Source organism: Anolis sagrei, chromosome 1, assembly GCF_037176765.1.
Source record: "Anolis sagrei isolate rAnoSag1 chromosome 1, rAnoSag1.mat, whole genome shotgun sequence".
Lineage (NCBI taxonomy): Eukaryota > Metazoa > Chordata > Lepidosauria > Squamata > Dactyloidae > Anolis > Anolis sagrei.
In genome coordinates this window covers 234,063,567-234,078,339 of record NC_090021.1, presented here as the reverse complement: position 1 = coordinate 234,078,339, position 14,773 = coordinate 234,063,567, and the positions used below count along the sequence as shown (strand labels likewise).

The 14,773-nt window shown below is 43.8% G+C and overlaps 1 protein-coding gene across 2 annotated transcripts in view; it reads left to right on the top strand.

Annotated features, from left to right (window-relative positions):
• The first annotated feature begins 11,888 nt into the window (after nucleotides 1-11,888).
• SLC43A1 (solute carrier family 43 member 1) overlaps nucleotides 11,889-14,773 on the top strand; it is a 36,729-nt gene continuing 33,844 nt past the window's right edge. For both annotated transcript variants that reach the window (XM_060771838.2, XM_060771830.2), the window contains exon 1: nucleotides 11,889-12,162. The gene's annotated coding sequence lies outside the window, so the exon portion shown is untranslated. The remainder of the gene's footprint in view (nucleotides 12,163-14,773) is intronic.

Here is a 14,773-nt window from a genome sequence, read left to right as displayed (position 1 = left end):
TTATGCAGGTACAGGCTAGACCTCTGTGCCTTCATGCTTGATGAGACTAGGAATGCACTCTAAACCACTGCTTCTTAAACTGTGAGTACCAACCCCAAATGGGGTCTCCTTAGCTCAGGGGTCTTCAAACTTTTGAAATGGAGGGCCAATTCACAGTCCTACAGATTGTTGGGGATGAACTATAGTTTGAAAAAACATTTGAATGAATCATATGCACACTGCAGATATCTTATTTCACTGAAAAAAACCTTGAAAGAAGAATACAATATTTACAGTGAAGAACAATTTTAACCAACATATACTTCCCAGTATTTCAAATGTCCCCCCAGCAACAGCAAGAATATCCCTCTGGGCAGCTAAACCAGAAAATTCCAATTGGATGGCTTCCCATGAAGGTCTGCCTCCAGGGGCAACTTGGAAATCCCTGAACAGACTTAGGAGTGGAGTGGGCAGATCAAAAGGCAACCTGACAAAATGGCACTACCTTAACAAATCCTCCACCTTGTGTGACTGTGGAGCAGAACAAACAACTCCGCATCTGTATACTTCTCCACAATGTCCTACATCATGTACAGAGGAAGAATTGTTGGAGACTACAGACAATGCAGTCACTGTTGCCTGTTTTTGGTCAAAAGATATTTAGCTGCTTGTGCTCCTTCTCTTTTTATTAGTTTTGTATTGATTTATGCAATGCTTTTTATACTAAATAACTAACTAACTAAATGGGAAGTGTGGTCCTATTTTTGGCTGATGAGATAGGAATATTGTTATGTGTCTTCAAGTTATTTTAGACTTCGGGTAACCCTAAGAGGGTGGGGGCCGGGTAAATGATCTTGGAGGGCTGCATCCGGCCTATGGGCCTTAGTTTGGGGACCCCTGCCTCAGCTCAATGTTGGGGTTGCAAAAAAAAAATGGCAATAGTAAAAGTTTTCTGACCACCACCTATTTACACAAATCCGTTATCAACAACATGCAGTGTTTACATTGGATTCTGTAGAAAATGCTTCAAGTGAACTCGACAAAAAGGAAAATCAGTCTGTTCAGCAAGTCTTTGCAAATGCTGATTTATTATCAGTAAGTGGTTGATTTTAATACCTGTTTATATACCTGAGGTTATGTAACGATTTTTCAGGCAGAAGGGGGTCACGAGTGGAAAAAGTTTAAGAAGCCCTGCTCTAAACAAATGGGAAGTAAGTATTAATCAGCGGTGAATAAAACTGCTCTTCCCATACTTAAGTTGTCATTATGCACACTCAAAACAATTATTTTTCTGTGTTTCATGGGTTACTATTTATTTACTATATATATCTCCCACTTTATCTCACCCAGAAGGGGACTCAAAGTAGCTCACAATATGGCAAATTTCAATGCTGCATATACAAATAGATAAAAATATAATACATCATATATAAAAACCAAATAAACATATACATTCTATAGAAATTGTTAAAAGCCATGAAACCAAGTTAGTGCTGTCTGAATTGCTACAGTTATGCCGGTTCTCTATTGCACTTCCCTTGCAAACATAACTGTGCTGGCTGCAGTATTCTGGAAGTTGTAGTAACCATCCGCTCTACTAAATGAAGACTTTCCACACCCTTCTGCTGCCTCTGTCATTGTTGATCCCCGCTTTAAGGATTTATCAGAATTGTGTAATGAATACTTTCCTAAGGGCTCTTCTGGGAATTTGCAATCATGTACATTTCTATAGAAGGCAAACAACAAAGGTTCCTGCAGCAGATCCTAGAAACCAGTGACCGGAACTGGTTGTAATTTGGCTTCCTTTGTGCTTGGGTTCCTTAATTATTTCTTCCCTCTCTGGCTAGCAGCCTATTGCAGAAACTTCCAACTGCAGAGGTTTTGAATACCTTCCGTGAGGTGTTGGTGTTGGTTCTGCATTGGACTGGTCCTGACTTCCAGCAGTAAGTAAAATAGACATCTGCCCTATCCTGGGTCCAGACCTCCCGGAGTCATCATCAGCTCAAGATTATATGATCCTTCTAGTTGCCACTGTTGTGTCTGGTTCCCCTTATTAGTGTCTGGCTTTCCACTGCATGGGGCTTGGCAGCTAATAGGGCCGACCTGCTGATGTCCGCCGCCGTTTTAGTGGTAGGGAAGCCAATCTGAGTTTGTTTCACTGATGTGAAAGCTGCCCCTTAAGCTTTGGGCAGACTTGCCTGATGCTTACACATCCAATTAGGCCTGGAACCACTTCCCTCAGGCACCTTCACTTCGCTTGGCATCCATTTACACTGTAGATAGCCTATGCTCTGACGATTATAGCTGCCGATCTTTTCGAGGAGGGGGCATACTGTTCCTAAGGCAGCTCACCTCATTTGTTAACCATCTCCAGACTTGGTTTTCTCAAAGATCAGAGAGTTTGGTTGCCTTATACTTCCTCCCAGCCTTTGCACTTAAATGAGACCGGACAAACTAATTGTCATTTGTTTCAAAGTTATTCTTTAGCTATTTTGTGTGTCGTAATCTTCTTTCCTTGACAGTGCCGCATTATCTCCTGTGGGCTGGAGACATTAAACATTTTGCGCTTTGAAGAATCTCCGGGGGAGGATCAGGCAGAAGAGGCTGCGTCTGGATATTACTTCTTAAATTGTCTGGAATAGGCTGTGCTTCCTAACTGCTCAAGAAGGATGTCTCTTCCAATGGGAATGGACTGCTCCATTATTGTGAATGGAAACAGGGCCACATGAATAAAGTCTGCAAGTAATCTTCAGTGGATGATATCAGAGTATGTATGCATACTACATAGTTATAGTACTTTTTACATCACTTAGGTTGCAGTGGCTCCAGCCTATGGGATCCTGGAAAACATAAATGGGCAAGGTTCATATAATTACCTACCCAAACAACGCTAATGCTATGGAACTCTAAGGACTTCACAAAACTACAGATTCCAAGATTCCATAGAATTGGACCATAGCAGTTAAAGCAGTTTCAAACTGCTTTCATTCTGCAGTGTGGATATACCCAGAGGCTATATCCACATTGCAGAATGACAGCAGTTTGAAAGTGCCCAGATGCTAGGAGTCCCTGGTAGTGCAATGGGCTAAACCCTTGTGCTGGCAGGACTGCTGACCAAAAGGTCAGGGTTCTAATTCGGGGAGTGGGGTGAGCTCCCATCTGTCAGCTCCTGCTTCTCATGCAAAGACATGAGAGAAGCCTCCCACAGGATGGTAAAACATCAGGGCATCCCCTGGGCAATGCCCTTGCAGATGGCCAATTCTCTCACACCAGAAGTGACTTGCTCCTGACATTAAAAAAAATAAACAAAAAACCCAGAGGCTATGTTTGGGGACATTTTTTTTCATAGTCACTTTCCTTCTCGTGTTTGGAAGCACCTGCAGAGAGAGGATGGCAGTTGAATTCACAATGCACTTTGGGCATGGATGCATACATACATGCACACACAAAGAACATTTTCACAAACTCCAAATGACGCATTAAGGGATTGTACCGTACAAGATACACCAGTATTGTCTCCAGAAAAGAGTAGCCCAACTATGCTGACAACTGAAAGGGCAACAAGGCTCTGGAAGGGTTGAAATATTTGGATGCACCTCTAAATTATATATCCATATGCCATCTCTGGCCTAATACACTGCTGTTCTGTAAAACACTTCTAAGAATTTGGGGCTCAGTGCCAAAGATCAGGGAGGCAGACAAAATGTTGGTACCCCTTGTAGGAAACAATACTTGTGTGTGGAGTGATTGTGTCTTTGGGTTGTGCAAAGCTTCCCTGAGGGTGAATCATGAATCAGATAGTTTCCACATCAGGGAAGTGCATGTGATGTGGGATATCCTTGGGTTTCTTTTAAGGTCTTTTTTCAGGCCTCTCATACATGATCTGCTTAATCTTAAAGCACAAAGAAAATGAACTTCTTCATATATCTGGGGAAATGTGTAATCTGTGTGTACATACCTTCACCCTGCCTGTTGATTTATAGTGACCTTCCAAATATGATATGGTTTTCTTAAGCAAAGAAGACTCAGTTGCTTTTGCCAATTCCTTCCTCTGAAACGCAGCCTATAGTACCTCATATTTTCTGGTGGTCTTCTATCTAAGTACCAACCAGAGCTGACTCTGTTTGGCTTTTAAGATCAGATGGGATCTGATATCTTTGGTGCACTGAGGCTGGATCCAACCATTATCTTTTCTTTTATTGTGCAAATAGTGTACCACTCTGATTTTAATGCATACCTTCCAAGATTACGTGAAAACAAGAATGTTGTCGCCAAGCAACATCGCAGAGTATGGTCAAAATGGCAACAATTATCAATGAGGAAGAACACTCAAGCTAGGAGAGGATGCAGCAGTTGGATTTTGTCTGACTTCCTTGAAAAGGCAAGATTGTAACCTTTCTTTTCTCTCTATTGTGTGAATCGAGTGCATAATACTATTGCACTTTGAGCATCAATTGAAAAACATCCAAAGCAAAAGAGAGTGTGGGAAGAAGAGGGAGAAAAGCAGATGAGAAAAATGGAACAACAGCGAATTAGTCAGTATTGTCCCTGCCAAATCAGGACCGTTAAAGAGCATGTTAATGGAGAGTCTTTGTGTACTGGATTTACAGGTTTTCCTGTAAAAAATAATAAATCACACTGCCTGAAAATATTTCCTCTTCCATGAAGAACAGGGCAGTTTCTTGTTCCAAGTCTTCTCTTGTATTGTTGCCTCCTTTCTATTATTGCTTAATGCTTCCTTGGCACAGGTACTAGTTACCGGCTCATTCACATAAAGTGATGGCTTCTCAAGAAGAGCAAGGCTAAGCACTAGAAAATATGAAGAACTGCACCAAGAAGCACAGCAGGTGTTGGATGTATCACCAACAAACAATGCTCTTAGGATCCATTGTCTACTGAACAACAAATTCAAAATCTCTATCCTACTCTTCCAGAAAGGATTTTATAATTTGCATCACTGAGTGAGGGACTGGGGTGAGCAACTAGAAAAACACCATTAAACTGAAGCTATCCTGTATATTTTGAGCTATGTTTTTGGTCCGTGAGCTAGCATGTTCTTCTAAATCACAGCTGCTACATGAGAGCTACTTTATGCATGTTTTTGATCTTCTACACAGCAGGGCAGTTGAGAAGAGAATGTGGAAACATGAGAGCACCAAGCTTTCAGAGCAAACATAAAGCCTAGCAACAAATTACCTTGCAACATTCCATTCAACGCATTGCCCGAGCTGTACTGCCATACCCAAGACCTTGAGGTTCTAAGCCAGGCATGGGCTAACTTTGGCCCTCCCTCCAGGTATTTTGGACTTCAACTCCCACAGTTCATAATAGCTTACTGACTGTTAGGAATTGTGGGAGTTGAAGTCCAAAACACCCGGAGGGCCAAAATTTGTCCATGCCTCCTGCTCCTGCTCCTCCTCCTCCTTTTAATACATTTGTTATACTTTGTTTGTTTTACAGTAGATACATATTATTCAATACAACCTACCATACTTTTGGCATCTAGTATTATTTTTCTGCTTATACATATTATCTATCCCTGACAGCTGTGCTCCCCTTCCCCCACCCAAGCCACAGCTTTTACATATCATCTGTCCAAAATTTCAATTCTTCTTGTGGAGGTAACTTTCCTTCTTTATTTTTTAATCCTTTTTCGATAATTTTTCTCCATACATCATCAAAATCACTTTGTTTCCATATACCTCTTTTAACTTTTAATATACATGTCAACTTATCATTTATTGCCAATTTCCATACTTCCTTATACCACTCCTCTATTTGTATATTTATTTCTTTTTTCCAATACCTTGCTGTAAGCAGTCTAGCTATTGTTAATAAATTTGTTATCGCTTCCTTATCCTCTTTTTTCAATTGTTTATTATTATACAGGGTTAGTCAAAATGCATAGGCCAATATGTATAATGATAATAAAGCTATACTAGGACTTCTTTCTATTTTAATATTCAATATATCTTCTATTTCTCTAAATACTTTCCCCCCAAAATTATTTACATATTTACATTGCCACCACATATGTATATATGTTCCTGGTTCTTGACATCCTCTTCAGCAATTTTTTGAATAGTTTTTATTTATATGTGCTATTCTTACTGGTGTTAGGTACCATTTCCATATTAACTTGTAATAATTTTCTTTAACCCGTATTGATAAATTTTTAGATGTCTTTGTCTCCATAATTGTTGCCACTCTGTTTTGTTTATTTTTATCCCTAAATCTTCTTCCCAGACTTCCTTGAGGGTGTTATTTTTTGTTTTTCCTTTCTTTATTTCAATTATTATCTTATATATTTTACTAGTTATTCCTTTCAAATTTTCATGCTCCTCTACACCCCTTCCATTTTGTATTATTTGTTCAAATTGGTTAAGCTTACTTCCATTTTTATTATTTCCCCCCAATTTTTACACCACTGTTTTAATTGTATACAATGGAACCATGTCAATTTTATTTCTCTAAATTCTTCCATAATAATTTCCTTCTTCATTCCAACCTTTATCCAATCCCCTATTTTGTCTATTTTTTTCTCTCTTAACTTTTTATCAATTTTTTTTAAAAAATGAAATTTCTTTTCCATTACAATTGGGGTTATTACTGAACCACCTGTTATTAACATTCTCCTATATTTGTCCATACTTCTAATATATTGCTCAACATTGGGTTTCTAATTTCCCTACTTTCTTTTCTCGTAAACTCTTTAAAAAATATATTCCAAATTTCTTCCTCCACTTTTTCTGAATCCTTTCTTAGCCAATGTGTTCCCTCTTTTTTATCATTCATTCTATAACTAATCTTAATCCACTCGCTTCATAATATTTTTTGATATTAGGGAGTGCTAATCCTCCCTCTTTTTGCGATCTGCACCATAACTGTTTGTTTAATCTATGTCTTTTACTACCATTACAATATTTATTTATCATTTGTTGCCATTTATTTAGCTCTTCTTCTGTAATTTGAAGTGGCAGCATCCTAAACATAAAATTTATCTTTGGAAGTATTTTCATTTTTACTAATGCTATCTTTCTGAACCAAGATAAATGTATATTTTCATATTCTATTAATGTTTTTTGAACAACTTTTCTCAATGCTACATTTACCTCTTGCATTTTAAAAAAAATCCTTTGTTATTATTACTCCCAGGTATTTTAATTTATTCTTAATTCTAATTCTCATTTTGCTCTGTTCTATAAAGTATTTTTCTTCTTTCTTTGTATAATTAAATAGCATCATTTCTGACTTGTTCCAGTTAACTTGTAGACCTGTTGTTTTCCCAAATATCTCTAAATGATCCTTTATGCTCATGCCTGTTCTAAGTAGAATTTTGCTCTGGGAAAAAAACTTCCCCAATTATTTTTGTGTTGTTTTATATACCTATCGTGTGTGTGTGTATCTACAGTAACACACACACGATACATCTTATACTGGTACAATATATCTTATACTGGTAGTCCAAGGAAATAGGTGCACAGTATCCAGAGATTCTACATCAGGAGTCCTCAAACTTTTTAAACAGAGTGCCAGGTCACAGTCCCTCAAATCTAAAAAAAAAAACAAAAAAAAAAACATGAATGAATTCCTATGCACACTGCACATACCTTATTTGTAGAGCAAAAAATCCAAACACTTAAAACAACACAACAATTAAAATGAAGAGCAATTTTAACAAATATAAACTTATTAGTATTTCAATGGGAAGTGTGAGCCTGCTTTTGGCTGATGAGATAGGATTGTTGTTGTTGTTGTTGTTGTGTGATTTCAAGTCGTTTCAGACTTAGGTTGACCCTGAGCGAGGGCCAGGTAAATGACCTTGGAGGGCCGTATCTGGCTCCCAGGCCTTAGTTTGGGGACCCCTGTTCTACATCAACAGATTCTATTGTCCTTGACTTCAACACACACACACACATATATATGCCCAAAAGCAAATCTTGATTTTGCCATTTTATATAAGGGATACTGTTTTACTATGCTATAGCACAAAATGGGACTTGACCATCTATGGGGTGTCCTGAAACCAAACCCCAGCAGATTCCAAGCATTCATTTATTTTACCTTGGAGACCTGGGACCTTACACACTATGCAGTTATATTACTACTACTACTACTACTACTACTACTAATAATAATAATATAACAACACTTTATTTGTACCCTATCTCCTCAAGGAGACTCAGGACGGATTCCAGCATATAAAGACACAAAGCAAACATTCAATGCCTCGAAACAATGAAACACAGATACATACAGATAAAGGTAAAGGCTTCCCCTTCATCTCCGGCTCTCCGGATGGTGGTGCCCATCTCCACTTCTAAGCCAAAGGTCTGTATTGAACATAGACAACTGTGGCCGGCATGACTGCATGTGGCCAGCATGACTGCATGGAGAGCCATATACTGTCCCGCCGAGGCAGTACCTATTGATCTACTCACATTTGCAAGTCTTCGAACTGCTAAGTTGGCAGCAGCTGGGGCTAACAGTGGGAACTCATCCCGCCTTGTGGATTCGAACTGCCAACCTTCCGATCAGCAAGTTCAGCAGCTCAGCTGTTTAACCCATTGCACCACTGCGGCCCCCTGTATAGTTCTATGAATCTACATTAACTCTCATGGTTCCATTCTAGGGAATGCCCAGGATCTGCAGTTTAGAGAACGGCAGACGAGAGCTCTTTTGGTGCCTCTGAACTACAAATCCCAGGAGGGTTGCATAAAATACTGCCATAGCAGTTTGAAGTGGAAATACAGTGCTTCAACTGTGTAGCGTGAAAGAGAGATACAAAGTGTCCTGGGCCACATAGTGTTGTGTTCAAAGCTGAAGGGCAGGGCTTGCCACTCTTGGGGCTGCAGTAGTGCAACTGAACTGGAAGGCTGGTGTTTCGAATCCGTGGGACAGGGTGAGTTCCCACTGTTAGCCCCAGCTCCTGCCAACCTAGCAGTTCGAAAACATGCAAATGTGAGTAGGTCAATCAGTATCGCCTCGATGGGAAGGTAAATGGCGCTCCATGCAGTCATGCTGGCCACATGACCTAAGAGATGTCTACGGACAACACCGGCTCTTCGGCTTAAAAATGGAGATGAGCACCACCCCTCAGAGCCGGAAGGGGAAGCCTTTACCTTTATCTGTGTATCTGGGTTTCGAGGCACTGAATGTTTGCCTGGTGTAGAATTAATGAAGTTTGAGACCATATTAACCGCAATGGCTTAATGCTATGGGATCATGGGAGGTGCAGTTTTACAATGTCTATAGCCAAACTAAGGTTGGCAGGCAGGATAGGGTGGCCCTCCAAAGTCATTTCCTTGGCTCCTGCCCTAAACTTGAGACTTCCACACAGCCATATGACCCAGAATATCAAGGCAGATAATCCACTATGTACCTCATCACACTAGACGGAGCACCTATCCACTTTAAATCCAGTTGTTTCCTCCAGCAGAATTCTGGGGTTTGTAGTTTAGAGAGGCCCAGGACCTTTATGGCTAGGCAGTTTAAAGACCCCTCCCTAAACTACAAACTCCAGAATTCTGCTGGAGGCAGCAACTGGATTTAAAGTGGATACTCTAGTGCAGCGGTCCTCAGACATTTTAAACAGAGGGCCAGTTCATGGACCCTCAGACAGTTGGAGGGCCAGACTATAGGTTGAAAAAAACACAAACGAATTCATATGCACACTGAACATATCTTATTTGTAGAACAAAAAACCATGAAAGAACAATACAATATTTAAAAGGAAGAACAATTTTAACCAACATAAATGTACCTGTATTTTATCAGGAAGCATGAGCTTGCTTTGGCTGACGAGATAGTTAAAATTTATTTAGGCTCGTTGTTATTGTGTGCCTTCAAGTGGCTTCAGACTTAGGGCAATCCTAAGTCTAATGTTTACATGTAAATAAACTTGAAGGGCCACATCTGGCCTACGTGGCCCCTCCAGGTGTTTTGGACTTCAACTCCCAGAATTCACAGCAAAGGAAAAAGGAAGGGGCCTGAGGCTGCTAGAAATGGTGGGAGTTGAAGTCCTAAACACCCAGAAGGCCAAAGTTTGCTCATGCCTGGTCTACACCATAGATCAGTGGTTCTCAACCTGTGGGTCCCCAGGTGTTTTGGCCTACAACTCCCAGAAATCCCAACCAGTTTACCAGCTGTTAGGATTTCTGGGAGTTGAAGGCCAAAACATCTGGGGACCCACAGGTTGAGAACCACTGCCATAGATGCACCCTGGTCAGGCCAGGGATGGAATTGTAATCATGTTATGCTTACTGCATTTCAGAAAGTTTTGGAAAGGGCCTGAGGCTGCTAGGAATGGTGGGAGTTGAAGTCCAAAACACCTGGATGGGCCCAGGTTTCCCCAGGCCTGTTCTACACCATAGATGTGTCCCTGGTCAGGCCAGGGGTGGAATGGTAATCATAATGCAGATCAAGAATAGGGCTCCACAGTCACCTATGGACCCACCACTAGGACACCGAACTTGGAGGACCATCACCCTCAGACTACGAGGGATTGCCTAACAAGAAGAAGAAGAAGGTAATCATAATGTTATGCTTACTGCATTTCAGTGTGGAAAGTCTTAAGTGGCTGAATGGGAGAGGAAGGGCTCCGAGGCTGCTCGGAATTGTGGGAGTTGAAGTCCAAAACACCTGGAGGGAGGGCCCAAGTTTGCCCAGGCTTGGACTAGTGGGATGAGGTCCAATATTTATTTATTTACAACATTTTTACCCCACCCTTCTCATCCCCCGAGTGACTAACACTGGCAACAATTCGATGCTGCAATATCACAATATAACATAATATAAAACCATAAATACATAATAGATTGAAAACAATGACATTAATTATACAGTCGTGTAGCCGTTTTCATTATCATAACCATCACATGGTTCATAAGTGTCCAAAGTGCTGTTGTGCCTGCTAGCCTGGTTCCAAAAGCCTGGTTCCAAAACCACGATTTCAGTTTTTTCCTAAAGTAAAGGAGGGAGGACGCTGATCTAATCTTGCTGGGGAGCGAATTCCACAAGTGGGGGGCCACCACTGAGAAGGCTCTGTCCCTCGTTCCCACCAGACATGTTTGCAAGGCTGGTGGGACTGAGAGCAGGGCCTCCCCAGTGGATCTAAAACTACGAGGTGGAACATAGAGGGAGATACCTTCAGACAAGTAAGCTGGGCCGGAGCTGCATGGGGCTTTACAGGCCAAGACCAGCACTTTGAATTGTTGGGTTGTTGTAGGTTTTTGCGGGCTATATGGCCATGTTCTAGAGCAGTGGTTCTCAACCTGGGGTCCCCAGGTGTTTTTGGCCTACAACTCCCAGAAATCCCAGCCAGATTACCAGCTGTTAGGATTTCTGGGAGTTGAAGGCCAAAAACATCTGGGGACCCCAGGTTGAGAACCACTGTTCTAGAGGCATTCTCTCCTGACGTTTCGCCTGCATCTATGGCAAGCATCCTCAGAGGTAGTCACTACCTCTAAGGATGCTTGCCATAGATGCAGGCGAAACGTCAGGAGAGAATGCCTCTAGAACATGGCCATATAGCCCGCAAAAGCCTACAACAACCCAGTGATTCCGGCCATGAAAGCCTTCGACAATACTTTGAATTGTGCTCGGAAATGGACCGCAGCCAGTGGAGCTGGCATAGCAGGGGGGTGGTGTGCTCCCTGTATCTGCTTTGAACTGAGTCCACACTGCCATATAACCCAGTTCAAAGCAGACAAATGTGAGATTTTGTACGGTTGTGTGGAAGGGGCCTTAGTTAGGGCCACCCTCAGTCCAAAATGCCTTCAAGAAGCACAAGAAGGCGGCGAATGAAGGTGAGGCAGGCCCCTCGCGGTCCTGGGCGGGCTCCTTCCTGGGGCGCCCTTGCCCGCCACCTCGCCCAGCGGATGATGCCCTTAAAAGGCCGAGGCGCGGAGGGCTCCCCTCCCTTTGCCAAGGAGAGCCTTCGCTCGGCGGCGCTGCTGCTCCGGCTCCGGCTCCTTTCCCTTCCCTCCTCCGGGGTTTTGAAATTTCTCCTCAAGCGCGGCAGGGGCAGCAGCCACAGGAGTCCCTGCCTTTCCTCCTCCTTTTTTCCTTTAAGTTTTCATTAAGAACTCGTCTTCCTCCCTTTCCCAGCCGCCGGGAGAGAGAGAAGAAGCAGCAGCGGAGGAAGCCTTTTCCAACTCGCCAAAAACTTGGCGGAGTTTCCGCGTGAGTGAACTTTCCACCAACTCGAGGGGAGTCCAACGAGGGGGGACTGCTAGGGAGGGAAGCGTGGTGGCGGAGGACGGGGCCGAAGAGTCCACGTGGCAGCCACATTTCAAGAGAGCCCGGGAGGAAACGTGGGCCAGGGGGTTCCCCCCCGGCTATTTTCGGTACGGAGTGTAAAGAGCCTCCAAAGGCCCGCTTAGGCCTGCCCTGAAGCAGTGCAGAGTCAAGGCAAAGAAGGGTCCGTCTCACGTTGAGCAGGACAAAGAGGAGGGAGGGGTCCTGGCCACAAAAGAAGGCGACCCTCAATCCCCCCCCCTCCCCAAACTCTCAGTTTGGGACACGTGGGTCTCCTCTGAAAAGAACTGGCGGCATTTTGGAAGGTCCCACTTTCCCCCCAAATATAGGGGCGCCTCCGAAGGAAAGTCGTGCCTCCCTACCATAGGGTCAAGGAAATGGCCCTCTCGCGTTGAGGGAAGGAGAAAGAGGTCGGGCTTTCCAAACTTGTGTTATTATTTCCTCTTGAGCTTGATCCAAGGAAACCATGGGGCGGTGGGAGTCCTCATTTGGGTCAGAGCATTGTGGGTCTAGGCCAGGCATGGGTCAACTTCGGCCCTCCCTCCAGGTGTTTTGGACTCCAACTCCCACAATTCCTAACAGCCTGCCGGCTGTTAGGAATTGTGGGAGTTGGAGTCCAAAACACCTGGAGGGAGGGCCGAAGTTGGCCCATGTCAGCTGTTAGGAATTGTGGGAGTTGGAGTCCATAACACCTGGAGGGAGGGCCCAAGTTGGCCCATGCCAGCTGTTAGGAATTGTGGGAGTTGGAGTCCAAAACACCTGGAGGGAGGGCTGAAGTTGGCCCATGTCAGCTGTTAGGAATTGTGGGAGTTGGAGTCCATAACACCTGGAGGGAGGGCCCAAGTTGGCCCATGCCAGCTGTTAGGAATTGTGGGAGTTGGAGTCCAAAACACCTGGAGGGAGGGCCCAAGTTGGCCCATGCCAGCTGTTAGGAATTGTGGGAGTTGGAGTCCATAACACCTGGAGGGAGGGCCCAAGTTGGCCCATGCCTGACCTAGGTACACTTCCACTGTGGAAGGGAGGTAGTTTGACACCACTTGAACTGCCAGGGCTCCATGCTAGGGAATCCTGGGAGTTGTAGTTCTATAATGCAAAGATACAGAATGGGGGGAAATGCCTGGCTCAACAGCAGTACGTGTGAAAAAGATCTTGGAGTCCTCCTGGGGAACAAGTCAACCAGGGGCCAACAATCTCATGCGGTGGCTAAAAATGCCAATGGGATTTTGGCCTGCATCAATAGGAGATTCTACTCCTCTATTCTGCCTTGGTCAGACCACACCTGGACTCACACTGTGTCCAGTTCTGGGCACCACAATTGAAGGGAGATGTTGACAAGCTGGAATGTGCCCAGAGAAGGGCAACTCAAAAGACCAAGGGTCTGGAGAACAAGTCCTATGAGGAGCGGCTTAAAGAGCTGGGCATGTTTAGCCTGCAGAAGAGAAGGCTGAGAGGAGACATGATGAAGACCATGTATAAATATGTGAGGGGAAGTCATAGAGAGCAGAGAGTTCCACTGCTAAACAGTATTCACAGTTAGGAAGCTCTTCCTCATGTTCAGATGGAATCTTTTATTATTTACATACATTCTATGCACTGTCACTCATATCCACACAGAAGAGAAGCTAAGAGGAGACATGATGGCTGTGTGAGTGGAAGTCACAGGTAGGAGGGAGCAAGCTTGTTTTCTGCTGCCTTGGAGAATAAGATGTGGAGCAATGGCTTCAAACTACAGGAAAGGAGATTCCACTTGAACATGAGGAAGAACTTCTTGACAGTGAGAGGTGTTCAGCAGTGGAACTCTCTGCCCCAGAGTGTGGTGGAGGCTCCTTCTTTGGAGGCTTTGAAATAGAGGTTGGATGGCCATCTGTCAGGGGTGCTTTGGATGCAATTTTCCTGCTTTGCAGAGGGTTGGACTGGATAGCCCATGACTGGATAGCCCATGACAGGCCCGTAGCCAGGATTTCGTTTTGGGGGGGGGGGGGGCTGAATTTTTTTCAGGGAGGGTTTCGGGGAGGGAGGGGGGCTGAGCCAGAGTGAAAGAGGGTCTACCCTAGCAAACCTTTTGTATCATTACCCCAATACCCCCATGCATATGGGATATATTGAGTATGGTGATCAGATCATGATATGAATAAACATAACAGTTTAAATAATGCACCAGTAAGGCCTTTTCGCGAACCACCATGAGAATTTCGGGGAGGGGGGCTGAAGCCCCTCAAGCCCTCCCCCCCCCCCCCGGCTACATGCCTGGCCCATGAGGTCTCCTCCAACTCTAGGATTCTATAAGGTCTTTACCTTTCTTTGCCCACAAACCTTCAACTCCCAGAATTCCATAGCATGGAGCCCTGGCAGTTCAAGTATGGTCAAGTTGCATTCCTTCCCCAGTGTAGATGCAGCTTTCGTCAAGGCACCATTGCTGCGCCCCCATTTTATCGAAACTGGAGCCCTGCCTTTTTGTTTTGGCAGCCGCTGGATTCCCTTGGCTTCAAAGCTGAGCAGATGTTGACTTCCCCAAGGCACTTTCCCTTGTTGTCTT